Raw genomic sequence first — 14,029 nt, 5'->3', positions numbered from 1 at the left:
GCTAGTGTTTTGTTAAGGATTTGTTCATCAGGAATATTGGCCTGAATGTTTCTTTTTTCCTGTGCAGCAAAGAAAATAATAAAAAAGTGAAGAGAAAACCTATAAAATGAGAGAAAGTATATGCAAATTATGAATCTTAAAAAGTGTTAATGTTTATACTACATAAGAAACTCAAGCAAATCAGTATAAAAAACCATAAATAATTCAAATTAAAAATGAGTAAAAGACCTGAGTAGACATTTCTCAAAAGGAGAAATGCAAATGGCCAGCAGAAATGTTCAACATTTGAAACACACATTCAACATATGAAAAAATGTTCACCATACCTATCATTATAGAAATGTAAATTAAAACCATAGTGAAGCATTACCTGCTCCAGGTTAGAAGGGATATTACAAAAAAAAAATAATAATAATAATAATAAATGCTGGCAAGGATGCAGAGAAAAGGAGACTCTTACATACTGTTGGTGGGAATAATAATTAGCATAGCCATTAGGGAAAATAGTATGGAGGTTCCTCAAAAAATTAAAAATGGAATTACCACATTTTTCAGCAACTTCATTACTGGGTGTACATCCAAAGCAAAGAAAATTGCAATTCCAAAGAGACATCTGAATGCTCATGTTTATTGCAATGCTGTTTACAACAGCCAACATACAGTGTCAATCTAAATGCCCATCTAACAATGAACGGATCAAAAAATGTGACATATGTTTATGAGTGTGTGTTTGTAATATATATGTATATGTATATATGTGTGTGTATATATGTGTGTATATATATGTGTGTATACATGTGTGTGTGTGTGTGTATGTATACACTTAATGGAATACACACATATATAATGGAATACTATTCAATCATAAGACAGAATAAAATCCTGTCATTTGCAGCAACATTGATGAACTTAGAGGACGTTATGCTAAGTGGAATAAGCCAAACACAAAAAGACAAATACAGCATGATCTGATTCATATGTGGAATCTCAGAAAGTCAATTTCATAGAAGTAGTGAAATTGGAGTGATTACCAGAAGCTGGGGAGTGTTGTGGGGAGAGGGAGATTGGAAGACATTGGTCATTGGCTACAAAGCTACTGTTTGACAGGAAGAGTAACATTTTTTGTTCTATTATATAGTAGGGTGACTATAGCAAATAACAGTTTATTGTATATTTCAAGAAGATAGCTGGAAAAAAAGAATTTGAATGTTGTCACAACAAGGAAATGTTAAATGTTTAAAATAGATGTGGTAATTATCCTGATTTAATTTTTACACTATGTATACATGCATTGAAACATCACATTGTACCTCACAAATATGCATAATTTTTATGCATCAATTATAAATTTAAAGCATTCTATTAAAAGCATATATATTGGGCCTAAATTTTTGCTATATAAAATAATACTATGTATATTCTTATACATTATCTTTGTGAAATTTCCTAGGGACTGACTATACATGTTATTTCTTAATATAGACATACACACTAATCATTTATCTCTTCCCCTGGCAATGAATATGATTCTTTTTCAGGTTGTAACTGTTATAAACAATGGGTAAAGCAAATATGCACAGGTCTTTTCCTCTTGTACATATGTGATAAGTTTGGTACAACTTATAGATTTGTTAACAGTGCACAGTTATTGTCTACAGTGAGTATATGAGTTTCTCATTTCTGCATATCACTATCAAAGTGTAATTTGCTCACACTTTTACTTTTGCCAGTCTCATGGTTATAATGATATATTGAGTATATTTGCATATTTCTTCACATAATTCCCAGGAAGAAGAACTATATTTTGCCTTCTCTTTTTCTCTTCTGCTAAGTGTCTCAGCATATTAGTCCCATGTTTGTTATGTATTTTTTTAAGCTCTTAGTGATCTAATGAGTTTCTTTGTGCTACTTGCACAGGCTTTGGAAATACAGTCGGCCCTCTCCGTCAGTGATAGTTATCTTCTACATTCCCAGATTCAACCTACAGCAGATAGAATTTTTTTTTTCCTCTGAACTTTTTACTGGCCTCCTGCTCCCCAAAGGGTACCCTGCTTCTGGTTGCTTAATGTCTCGGAACTTTGATGCCGTTGGTCTCAGACACTACTTTACCATTCACTATCTGGCAGGTGGTTGTCTTTTGGATTGTTTGCATGGAGTTGCTGCTGTCCAGGGCATCACCAAGATTGAACTCCTCGCCATCTTCCAGTGGGCAGGGATAGATGGTGATCTCAGCCTCCAGCTTGGCCTTGATGTTCAGCAGGGCCTCTTACTCCTGGGCCTGGCGCTGTCCTTCCACCTGGGTCTGTGCCAGCTCTGACTCCCAGGTGCTGCAGGATCCCGTTGAGCAGCTCCATCTGCAGGATGTAGCAGGCCTCCAGCTCCCTAAGGCTGTTCTCCAAGCTGGCCTTCAGATTTCTCATGGAGTCCAGGTCGATCTCCAAGGACTGGACTGTATGTCTCAAATCCATGAGCGTCATCTTAGCAGCTCCAACCTCGATGGACTGCGTGGTGACCACTGTGGTGCTCTCCTCAATCTAGTGCTTGTCCAGCTCCTCTCGGTTCTCCCAAGCCAGCTCATCACATTGGGCCCCGATGTCTGCCATGATCTTGGCGAGGTCCTGAGATTTGGGGGCATCTACCTCCACAGTCAACCCAGAGCTGGCAATCCGGGCTTGTAAATGTTTTACTTCCCCTTCATGGTTCTTCTTCATGAAGATCACCGCCTCCCTGAGAGCCTTGATCTCTGTCTCCAGCTGGAGCTGAGTGACATTTGTGTCTTCAGTGACCTTGCGGAGCCCATGTATGTCACTCTCCACAGACTGGTGCATGGCCAGCTCTGTCTCATACTTGGCTCTAAAGTCATCAGCAGGAAGACGGGCATTGTCGATCTGCAAAATGATGTGGGGAGTGTCCACGGTATTTGTGAAGATCTGAGCCCTCAGGTCTTCGATGGTCTTGACGTAATGGTTCCAGTCTCTGACTTGGGGTCCCTTCTTCTCCTGGTGCTCCTGTATTTTGCTCTCCAGCTTCCGGTTCGTGGTCTCCATGCTCCTCCCTCTGTCCAGATAGGAGGCCACGCAATCCTTCAGGCTTTGCATGGTCCCCTTCTCGTTCTGGATGCCTCCCACTCCTGCCAGACCCACGGCCATCTCCACTGCCAGGCCCCGGGGTCCCATGCCGCCCTGGAAGCTGGTGGAGCGGGATACGAAGATCTGGGAACCAGAGCCCCCAGGACCTGCGTAGATGCTGGCCCCACTGCTGACCGGCACCTTGCTGGGCGCCTAGACAGAGTTCAGGGACTAGTAGTTGGTGGAGAAGGTGGAGCGAGTGGTGAAACTCATGCTTCTCAGGGAGGAGAGCGAGAGTACAGGACTCAGGCTTTCCCGATGACCAGAAAATATTTTTTAATGGATAGTTTCGACTGTACTGAACACGCACAAGCTTCTTTTTTCTTTTTATCGTTCTACAAAAAATACAACTATTTTCATAACATTTACATCGTATTAAGTATCATAAATGATCTAGAGATGATTTAAAATATACGGGAGAATGTGTGTAAGTTTCATGCAAATATGATGTCATTTTATGTCAGGGACTTGAGCATCCATGAGTTTTGGTATCTGTGGGAGTCCTACAACCAATCCCTTAAGGATACCCAGGGACAAGTCCCTTATAGCGCCCCATCTATAGCTACATTTTCATCTGTTCTATTTGTTTCTGATGTACAGATTACTATGTGTAATTTTAAATAATATTAAACTTAAATGTTTTGTCTATGTAGATTTGCTGTTGGTGTGTTGCTTAAAAATTTATTTGATATCCTTAAATTAAGAATACAGTTTTTATACATTTTCATTCAAATAATTGAAAGTTTTGTTTTCATATTTTATAATGAAATAATTATATTTGTATGTGTCTGCGTGTATTTGTGTGTGTATGTGTGTGTGTGTTGTAAAATCTAGTTTGTTTTATATTCTTTTTTGGGTAAGAAACTATACCATGATTAACTATATAATTACCTTTCCACTTTATACATTTTGTGACTGTTTCTTCAGACTTACAAGTTTATTTATATAATATCTTCTTGATTGCTTGCTTAATCATTCTTGTGGCACAGCACAGTAATTCCTCTATTGTTTCTAATAAAATGGTATAAGTACTTTATATTGATATAGCTATGTTTTCTTTTTCAAAATTTTTTTTTTTTTTTTTCCTGCTGTATGTTTTCCCACCCTGCTAGGGTATTTTGTTGTAATGGAGTTTCCTTGGTCTTTTCATTTTGTCATGTTGATAAGCAATGTCACTTTTCTGTCATTGTTTAAAGTTTTTTTACTGGATTGGCGATTACTTGTTGTCATATCAAATTTATGTTAATTTGATATGAAAAGTTAATTTGATATGTTATATTCCTTGTATGTGGCTACAATTTCTAAATTATAAGAGTCTGCCTCCAGTGGTCTTAGGTGAGAGATCGTGAAGTGTTTCTGGGTAGAGAGTAATTATAATTTATGTTCAGAGAATTACTACGTGCATTCCACTAAGAATGAAAGAATAGTTATTTAAAAGGAACTCTGCACTTCTTGGTGCTCCAAGTTCACACTCACTGCTTTGTGCTAGAAGGGAATAAAGCAACAGTCTGCACCTTGGTGGCAGAGGAACAGACAGAGATGAGACTGTCAGATTTTGATCATTTAATCTAAAAATGCCCCAGTGATTAGTCACTGCAATTGGCTGTTTCTGACCTGCATTAAAATTACTAAAATCCATAATTAGCTGCTAAGACCTATTATGAAATGAGCTCTAGTAGAAGAAGGATCATGTCTGTCTTGTTCGAAATTGTATCTCCATAACTGTGCACATTGTAAGAAGTAATCTTAGGGTGCACTTACTGGAGACACATCTTGAGAAGAATTTATGTGCAAGTAGGAAACCAGTAAGGTCGTGAAGAAAGCAGGACAGGCAAGGGGACAAAGCCCAGCATGGGGGTGATTTTAATAAAAGTTCCATGGAGTATAGCTTCAGCCTGACTTTGCAGGGAAGTCTGGAATGTAAATTAAGATCCATTTTTTTTTTTCATACTCAAGGAAATAAGCTTTTATACTGCTATAGTAATCAGTCATCTAGTGAAGGCCACACCTGGAAGATGTAAACTCCTAGGAAGCTCCAACAGTTTATGCATGGGGAAAAAGCAGCTTGAGGACAGGCCTCAGGAGAGTCACAGGTGCTCGTAATTAGAAGCAGAGCAGCAATACAGGAGAGGTGAAGTGACCTGGGTTTAGAATTTCATATATCTGCTTCAGGAATCCCTTGCACTTGTGACATCCCATTATACTTTACATTAAGTGTATTCCAACCAAACTTTGTTATTTTTTTTTTCAAGGTGGTGGATTCATCATAATTCAGTGGAAAAATATAAAAGGAGAGGTTAATGAGATGCACAAAAGCCCTGCTGTTATAGTTGGTGCCAAGGCTATATTTATTTTTTCCTCCCTCTATCACCCATTTTAGATTTCCCTTGCCCTCAACCAGCACTTCTTGTCTAAGTGGCTTACTTTGTTGCATAATATACTGGTTTTCATAATTTTATTTAGGCCATGGTTGTTGTAATTTCCTATTTAGGGCTGAAATGGTCCATGGCATACTATGATTGGCCCTAATGCACAAACCAATTGGCCTCATTCATCTTCATGATGAACAAGGTTAATTACAATATGAGCAACATAGTTCCTCTTTCCTTGCTGCTTTTCTGACATGAGGATAACAAAATAACCTAACAGCAGAGGAGCTTAAATTTAGTGAAATGCCTACTGTAACTTGGGTGGAATCGTCTCTCACTGGAATGAAGATCTCTGGACTGATAGAACTTTGAGTTTCAAAAGCAGAAAGCACAAACATTGCGAGTGATGGTGAGTGGCCCACTGCAGTGTTCACTCACCCATGATTTCTGGATACATGTGTTTTTCCCTTTGAGCACAAAACATCATTTGTCTATAATACACACTTAATGCTAACAGTGCACCAATTCCACAGGATTTCTCTCCAAATTGACACTTTATATGAGGTATTATGGGGTTAGTTTCCTGGACTGCAAGATAAGCAGATTTTGGATAGTTCAGTATGTGGTACAACCAGTACTTTCCATTGTCACGTGCCAATTTTCACATCTTTTTGGCCACACAGTGAATCACTTGGTCAGAGACAATGTCATGTGCAATTGTATGTCAGTAAATCGGAGACTGTGGGCATTTCAATAGCCATGCTAGTAAAGACACTGTGAGCCAGAAAAACAAATCCACATTGCAATATGCTTGAGTCCCAGTAAAGACTATTTAAAATATGTTTTAGGTGGATGGTGTTTGACCTAATCAAATTGTCACATATGTTCCAGTTGATTATTTTGAGGGATAGTATTATAGCATGGCTCTACACTGTCTCTCCTCCTGACATATCTAGCACTCAGGAATGGCCATTGCTGCACACTGGGGGGATTTACCCTGACAGCATTCCTCTCAGGGCACAAATGTGTGAACGTTTAGTGTACCAGAAGTTGGTTTTCAGCTTGTACAAACACAATGAATTGATCCATACATGAACACATGAATACATGATGCATGAATCAGACTTGGTTTACTTTTTTCTCCTCTAACAGTTGATCATAAAGTATCTTCTATGAGGTTACAAGTGTCAGTTGAGGGGAAAGACAGTCTTGAGTAGGTGCAGCAGCATGTGCTTATGGTCCCAGCTATTTGGGAGGCTGAGGCAGGAGGATTCTTTGAGACTAGGAGTTTGAGGCTGTATTGTGCTGTGATGATTGCACCTGTGAATAGTCCCTGCACTCCGGCTTTGGCGACATAGTGAGACCATATCTCTAAAGCAAAAAAAACAAAAAACAAAAAACAAACAAAAAAACAAAGACCACCTTATCTACCACAGATTCATCTAGCACCACAAGATCTGTGTAGTAGTTAAGTTATATTTGTAAGCATCTACATGACAGCCAGGACTTTCCAGAAAGCCATCTATTCCTTTTATTTCCACTCAAAAATGGAGTCCTTTTACATAATCTGTGAAGTGCATCAAGCTGTTAGTCTCAAGTGCAATAATGTATCTTGCATCCAAAACCAAAGAAGGGTGACAATCAATATTGTTCTTTAGAAAGTGTGAAGTGTAGTAACTTGGCCTTGCCTTAGAAGGGCTGTCCAGTGGGTTAGTCCTGGTCTTATGTGAAGCAGAATTCAAAGCGAGATTAGAAGAGTAAGAGAATTGGTAAAGTGCGGTGGTGGCTCACGCCTGTAATTCCAGCACGTTGGGAGGCCGAGGTGGGCTGATCACCTGAGGTCGGGAGTTTGAGACCAGCCTGATCAACATGGAGAAACTCCGTCTCTACTAAAAATACAAATAATTAGCTGGATGTGGTGGCACATGCCTGTAACGCCAGCTACTCAGGAGGCTGAGGTCGGAGAATCATTTGAACCCGGAGGTGGAAGTTGCCGTGAGCCGAGATCACGGCATTGTACTCAAGCCTAGGCAACAAGAGCAGCAAGAGCAAAACTCTGTCTCAAAAAAAAAAAAAAAAAAGAGCAAGAGAATTATTGAAGAAAATATGTTGATGAAAAAAAGATGGGGGAAGCGGGAGCTGGAGGAGGCTGGGGGCACTGCTAGATTGAAATGATGATCTGAAATGAAAAACGAGATGGAAATAAGAAAAAGAAAGAATCTGGCCACACACAAACTAGTACTGAGTGCTAGCTCATTAACTGGATGCATAATACTCCAATATCATACAGGGTCAAAAACACTAACTGGCATTACAACACCTAGTCTGCATTGGGTATTTAGAGGGAGCGACTATGCAACTCTTTCAGAGAGAAATAACAGCAATGGCAACTTCTTTCATTAAAAGTAAAGTTATAAATTGTCTTATCTAATGAAAAAATCTAGTCTTAATAAGAAAGTCAGTACTGTTAATAAATAAATGATCACCACATAATTTCTATTCAGATTACTAAGCTAAAGACAATTTTAAAATACATTCGATTGGGGTGCCCAAAAATATAAATAAGGGATGACTAAGACAGAAAATGGCTTCATGAAATAAAAACAAGTAAATGTAAAATAAGAATAAATATCTATAAAAAACGTATTGACTACATTGGAATATATATCTATACATTTATGTATGTCTACATCATTGCTTATATCTATACTTAAATCACCATTGATAGCCATATATTTTTAAAATTAAAAGCTATACCATCCCATTACAAAAGGAGTACAGTGAATAAAACACACACAGGCAACTAAAATAGACCTAAACTCAAATCTGGAAACATTGATATATCTCAAAGGACATACAGACACTATAAAATATAGCTTGAGATACTCTGATGTAATTATCCCCATTTGGCAATGAAAAGAAAAAATATCAAAGTAGAGAGAAACTTTAAGTAACTTGCTCTCAGCCATGGAGCTAATAAATAATCAAGCCAGAATGTGAACATAGTGTCTCAATCCAGAGTCATCTTCTTAAATATGACTCTCCATTACATTTAATGTTGCTTATTATTCTAAAACTCTCAAAACAAAATACTCATTGCACATTTGAGTAAAAATAAAAGTTGAGAATAGTGAGTTGCAAGAAACAGTATGATACCACAAATTGTAAAAATTGATCTGTTTTAGTGTAATAATTAACTATAAAAGTCACTATAAAAATGGTGAAATATGTAGTATGAAATAAGCAAAGAAAGTAAAGAAGTTATGGAAAACTTGCATGAAACTGAAATCAGAAAGGGAGAAATAAATATTTTAAATACTTATAAACAGAAAATATAAATATGTTGATAGAAGTGCCTTCCCTACCTACTTCCTAATATTAAATATTCATATTGTTATTTTAAGTTGTCTAATTACTTATTTTGATTTTATACAAAAGAGTAAAAACTTTTTCATTTGCTTTAACAAATTCACATGATTAATATTCATTAATGAATAAGAAACATGAAATATTCCACTAGCATTCCTTTCCTTCTCTACCTTCTAATTGTTATTTCTCAAGTTGCTATATTCACACTAACAGGATTTGTAACATTTATATTTTTAGTTAATTGTTTAGGCATAATTTTAAATGTGAGGCCCACATTTGATGCTTTAACTAAAGTTGCTTTGTTCATTCTCTTAGGTGGCTGGATTTTACCATTACGTATTTTTTTTTCTTTTTAGAAATAATTTAGTTTCTATGTAAAATTATGTGCTTACATTTATAAATTTTGGTAGATATTGCTGTATTATCTGCATGTGGTAAGGAGAAAATGGAAGAATTTTATGTCCCCCACTATTGACAAAGAAACAACCACATTTATTTTATTTGCTAACCCCATCTCCCATCTAATTAACTACAAATTATTTCTAGAGTACCTATCAGAAATATTGAATAAAAAAGGTAAGACATGGAAGAGTACATATTGCATGATTTCATCTATATAAACAAACACAGTCAAAATAAGTTCATAGATACACATAAGGATAGCATTTACCCTTGCACAGGTAATGACTCAAAAAGGGTAGAAGGGAGGATTAGGGATTTCTGGGAATGTTTGATGTTTTCATCTGAATGTTGGTTACATGACTGATTACACAGAAGTGATTTGGTCAAAATACATTGAGCTTTTAAATTATAACTTCAGCACCTTTCTGAATGAATATTATACTTTGATAAAAAGTTTATGTTTTACAAAGACATATGAACATTTTACTTCTTTCTAAGCAGTATATGCTAAGCATATTATATCCCAAAGCACATTCAGTGCTCACAAAATCATCATGTTATTTGCAATTATTCTTCTCATTTTATACATAAATACACACATACACTGAGAATTTTAGTGGTAGAGTGACTGGTACAATTGACCAGGCAAGAGGAAGTTCATCTGAAGATTTGAGCCTGGACTCTGCTGTCAGCCTGAGCTTGCTCCTGACTAGCAGCTGTGCTTTACTTCAGGCCATTTCCATGCCAAGAGAAGGCAACGCCCTTGCTAGAGTTCATCTGTTGCTAGAGTTCATCCAAAGTCTTGGCATTTGTACCTCCCTCAACTTTAACATAATTCCTTTATGTGGTGCAAAACCTCTAATGAAATTTACTTTTGGTCTGGGGGTGGTGGGGACACTAACTACCCAAGAAAAGTTTTACCTGCAATCTCAATCATCAGTTTGCTTGTACATTTCCCATCTCTCGTAAGTCATCTTTTTGTGAAGTATGATGTTGTAAAAAATTAGGCTTTGTAAGAAATGTAAATCCAAAGAGTGAAATTATTTGCTTCTAACACAAATTATCATTCAAGGATTAAGAAAAAGTTCTGATTTTTTAAAAATCAACTTTTGCAGGCAGAAAACATGAGCTTGTCTCAATAGGGTATTTCATGAGGGACAGTTTCTTAATGCAGATGAGACAATCTGTCTTTGCTAAAGAATGTTCTCTTTGGGGAAAAAATAGGTTCCATTTCAACACTCCACAAGTGATAAGTGAAGCATTTCAAAAATAGAAGCTCCTAGATGTGTTGATGAGACAATATGTCAGTGCTAAGAGAAAAAAAAAAAAAAAAAAAAAAACCTGCTTGAAAAGGCTAAACTTCACCCTGTCTCCACATGCCAGTTATTTAAATTTCTACAGCTGTGAAGCACAAACAAACCTTATGATTTAGAAGCTGGAAGAAGAGGTGATCATTTTCATCCAGTAATTAATGTTTAATGAAAAGTAGGTATTTCTACAAAATAAACATTGCATTAAAATTTCCCTTTTAACACAATAAGATCATACTTAATAAAAATACTTAATTTCAGAATTTAAAAAGAAAAATAATGTAAGAAATCAGCCCTACACAGATGAACAAAACATAAGTCACCTGCTGATCTTCACTGTGTTGAGATTATAAAGATATTAAACTTGAAATCAGGAAACCTAAATGTAATTATTATTGTATTTCTATTTTCCCTATGTGATCTAAGACAGAATTCTTAATTGTCTGGTTGTCGGTATTTCAATTTAGGAAGATTAGGAAGTTGGATTAAATTCTCTTCAAGGTTTCTGTAGCTCTGAAAATTTCTGATTCCATGATATGCAAAAACATCCCACCACAACTTCATTTTTGTTTAAGAAAATTTACCTATCAGAAACTTTTTGTGCATGCCATTCCCATTGAATTCAATATCTTTCTTACACTCTTGATTTAATTAATGCCTATTTATTTCTCTGGGACATAAAAGCCACATCTATAAGAAAATGTTCTCCCCAGATTAATGGCTATGTCAAGTCTCTTAATATTGGTTCCCATTGGTTTTACACTTACTCACTCATGTCACACTATATAAAAAATTATTAAAAAAAAAAAAAAAGGTTCAAGTGAAAATAGATAAAGAGAACAGTCTGTCAAATGACCCCATGTTTAGCAAATAATATTAATGAAGGACCTAGGGTTTCTAATAAAATCTGATGGAAAAGGACCTATTCCTATTCTCTTCATTTAACCTAGGAAAACCCTGGGCCAACCTCGACTGCTCTTCCTTACTTCCATCTGAAGAAGACAATTGAAAACAACAAATCCTGTATCTTGGTTTTATATTTTTCTTCACCTTTATTTTTTTTCTATCTCTGTCTGTTATTATACTGAGAATGTGACTATTTAAATAAAACTTTGGTCAAAATTTGATTCCTCATGCTTTGCAGAATTTGTTCAATTTCCTTTTATTCATGTATTCTGGTAGAAAAAGCCAAAACTAATCTTACATATTACTTTGTAATAGCCCAAAACACCTCACAGAGATTTTTATTTGTACATTTTTACCAGATCACATTCATTTGTGTATGTTTTCTACATTTTCATTCATGTAAATTGATTTTTAAATTTGTATAAATTTAATGGGATTCATGTTCAATTTTCCTGCATTCACAGATTGCATAGTGGTGAAGTCAGCGCTTTTAAGATATCCATCACCCGAATGATGTATGTTGTACTTATTAAGTACTTTCTCATCTACCACGTCCTTCCCACCCCCTTACTTTTCTAAGTCTCCATCGCCCCTCATTCCACTCTCTACATCCTTGTGCACACATTATTTAGCTCCCACTTATGAGTGAGAACATGCCATATTTATTTTTAATGTCTCACTTGTTTTACATAAGATAACGGCCTCCAGCTCTAATATGGTTTGCTCTGTGTCACTACCCAAATTTCATTTCAAATAGTTATCTCCATGCGTCAGGGGATGGACTTGGTGGGAAGTGATTGAATTGTGGAGATGGATCCCCCCATGCTGTTCTCATGATGATGAGTTCTCATGAGAGCTGATGGTTTTAAACATGTTTGGCTGTTCTTCCTTCACTTTTTCTCTTGCTGCCTTGGAAGAAGGTGCCTGCTTCCCCTTTGCTTTCTGCCATGATTATAAATTTCCTGAGGCTTTCCCAGCCATGTGAAACTGTGAGTCCATTAAACCTCTTTTTTTTTTTTTTTTTTTTTTAATTACTCACGCTCATGTAGTATCATTATAGCAGTGTGAAAACAGACTAATACTGGAAATTGGTACCAGGAATGGGATACTACTATAAAGATAACCTGAAAATATGGAGGTAACATTGAAACTGGTAACAGGCAGAGGTTGGAAGAGTTTGGAGGGCTTGAAAGAAGACAGGAAGATGTGAGAAAGTTTGGAACTTCCTAGAGACTTGTTGAATAGTTTTGACCAAAATGCAGATAGTGATATGAATGAAGTCCAGGCTAAAGTGGTCTCAGATAGAAGTGGGGAACTGATTGGGAACTGGAGCAAAGGTCACTCTTGCTGTGCAAAGAGACTGACAGCATTTTTCTCCTGCCCTAGAGATCCATGAAACTTTGAACTTGAGAGAGATGATTTAGGGTACCTGGTGGAAGAAATTTCTAAGCACCAAAATATTCAAGAGGTGACCTGGCTTATTCTGAAAGCATTCAGTTATATGCATTCATAGAAAGATGGTTTGAAATTGGAACTGATGTTTAATAGGGAAGCAGAGCATAAAGGTTTAGAAAATTTGCAGACTGACCAAGTGGTAGAAAGAAAAACCAATTTTCTGGGGAGAATTCAAGCCAGCTGCAGAAATTTGCATAAGTAACAAGGATTCAAATGTTAATAGTCAAGACAAAGGAGAAAATGTCTCCAGGGTAAGTCAGAAATCTCACAGCAGCCCCTCGTATCACAGTCCTGGAAGCATAGGAGGGAAACATGGTTTTGTGGGTCAGACCCAGAACCCCACTGCTCTGTGCAGCCTTGGGACTCCATGCCCTGTGTACCAGGTGCTTCAACTCTAACCATGGCTAAAAGGGGTCAACATACAACTCATGCTCCTGCTTCAGAGGCTGCAAGCCCCATGGCTTGGCAGCTTACATGTGGTGTTGAGCCTGTGGGTGTGCAGATGATAAAGGTTGTGCTTTGGAAGCCTGCATCTAGATTTCAGAGAATGTATGGAAATGCTTAGATGTCCAGGTAAAAGTCTGCTGCAGGGGCAGGGCCATCATGGAGAACCCTTTCTTAGGCAGTGAGGTAGGAAAATGTGGATATGGGGCCCCCACACAGAGTCCCCATGGGGACACTGCCTAGTGGAGCTGTGAGAAGAGGGCCACCATCCTCCAGACCCCAGAGTTGTTGATCCACCAACAGCTTGCACGTGTGCTTGGAAAAGCCACAGGTACTCAACATGAGCCCATGAAAACAGCCACAGGGGTTGTACCCTGCAGACCTACAGGGATGGAGCTGCCCAAGGCCTTGGGGTGATCAACATGCCCTGGATGTGAGACTCGGAGTCAAAGGAGATTATTTTGAAGCTTTAAGATTTAATGTGTGCCGTGTTAGGTTTTAGACTTGCATGGGACCAGTAACCCCTTTGTTTTGGCCAATTTCTCCCATTTGAAACAGAACATGTACTCAATGCCTGTTGTATCTTTGAAGTAACTAACTTGCTTTTTATTTAATAGGCTCATAGGCAGAAGGGACTTGCCTTGTC

At 37.4% G+C, this 14,029-nt stretch overlaps 1 pseudogene; it reads right to left on the bottom strand.

Moving 5' to 3' along the window:
• Positions 1-2,062: 2,062 nt before the first annotated feature.
• LOC705893 (keratin, type I cytoskeletal 18 pseudogene) lies at positions 2,063-3,341 on the bottom strand (annotated as a pseudogene).
• Between the last annotated feature and the right edge of the window lie 10,688 nt (positions 3,342-14,029).

The sequence above is a fragment of the Macaca mulatta genome, chromosome 5 (assembly GCF_049350105.2).
Source record: "Macaca mulatta isolate MMU2019108-1 chromosome 5, T2T-MMU8v2.0, whole genome shotgun sequence".
In the NCBI taxonomy this organism is placed as follows: domain Eukaryota; kingdom Metazoa; phylum Chordata; class Mammalia; order Primates; family Cercopithecidae; genus Macaca; species Macaca mulatta.
This window is presented reverse-complemented; position numbering and strand designations above follow the sequence as displayed.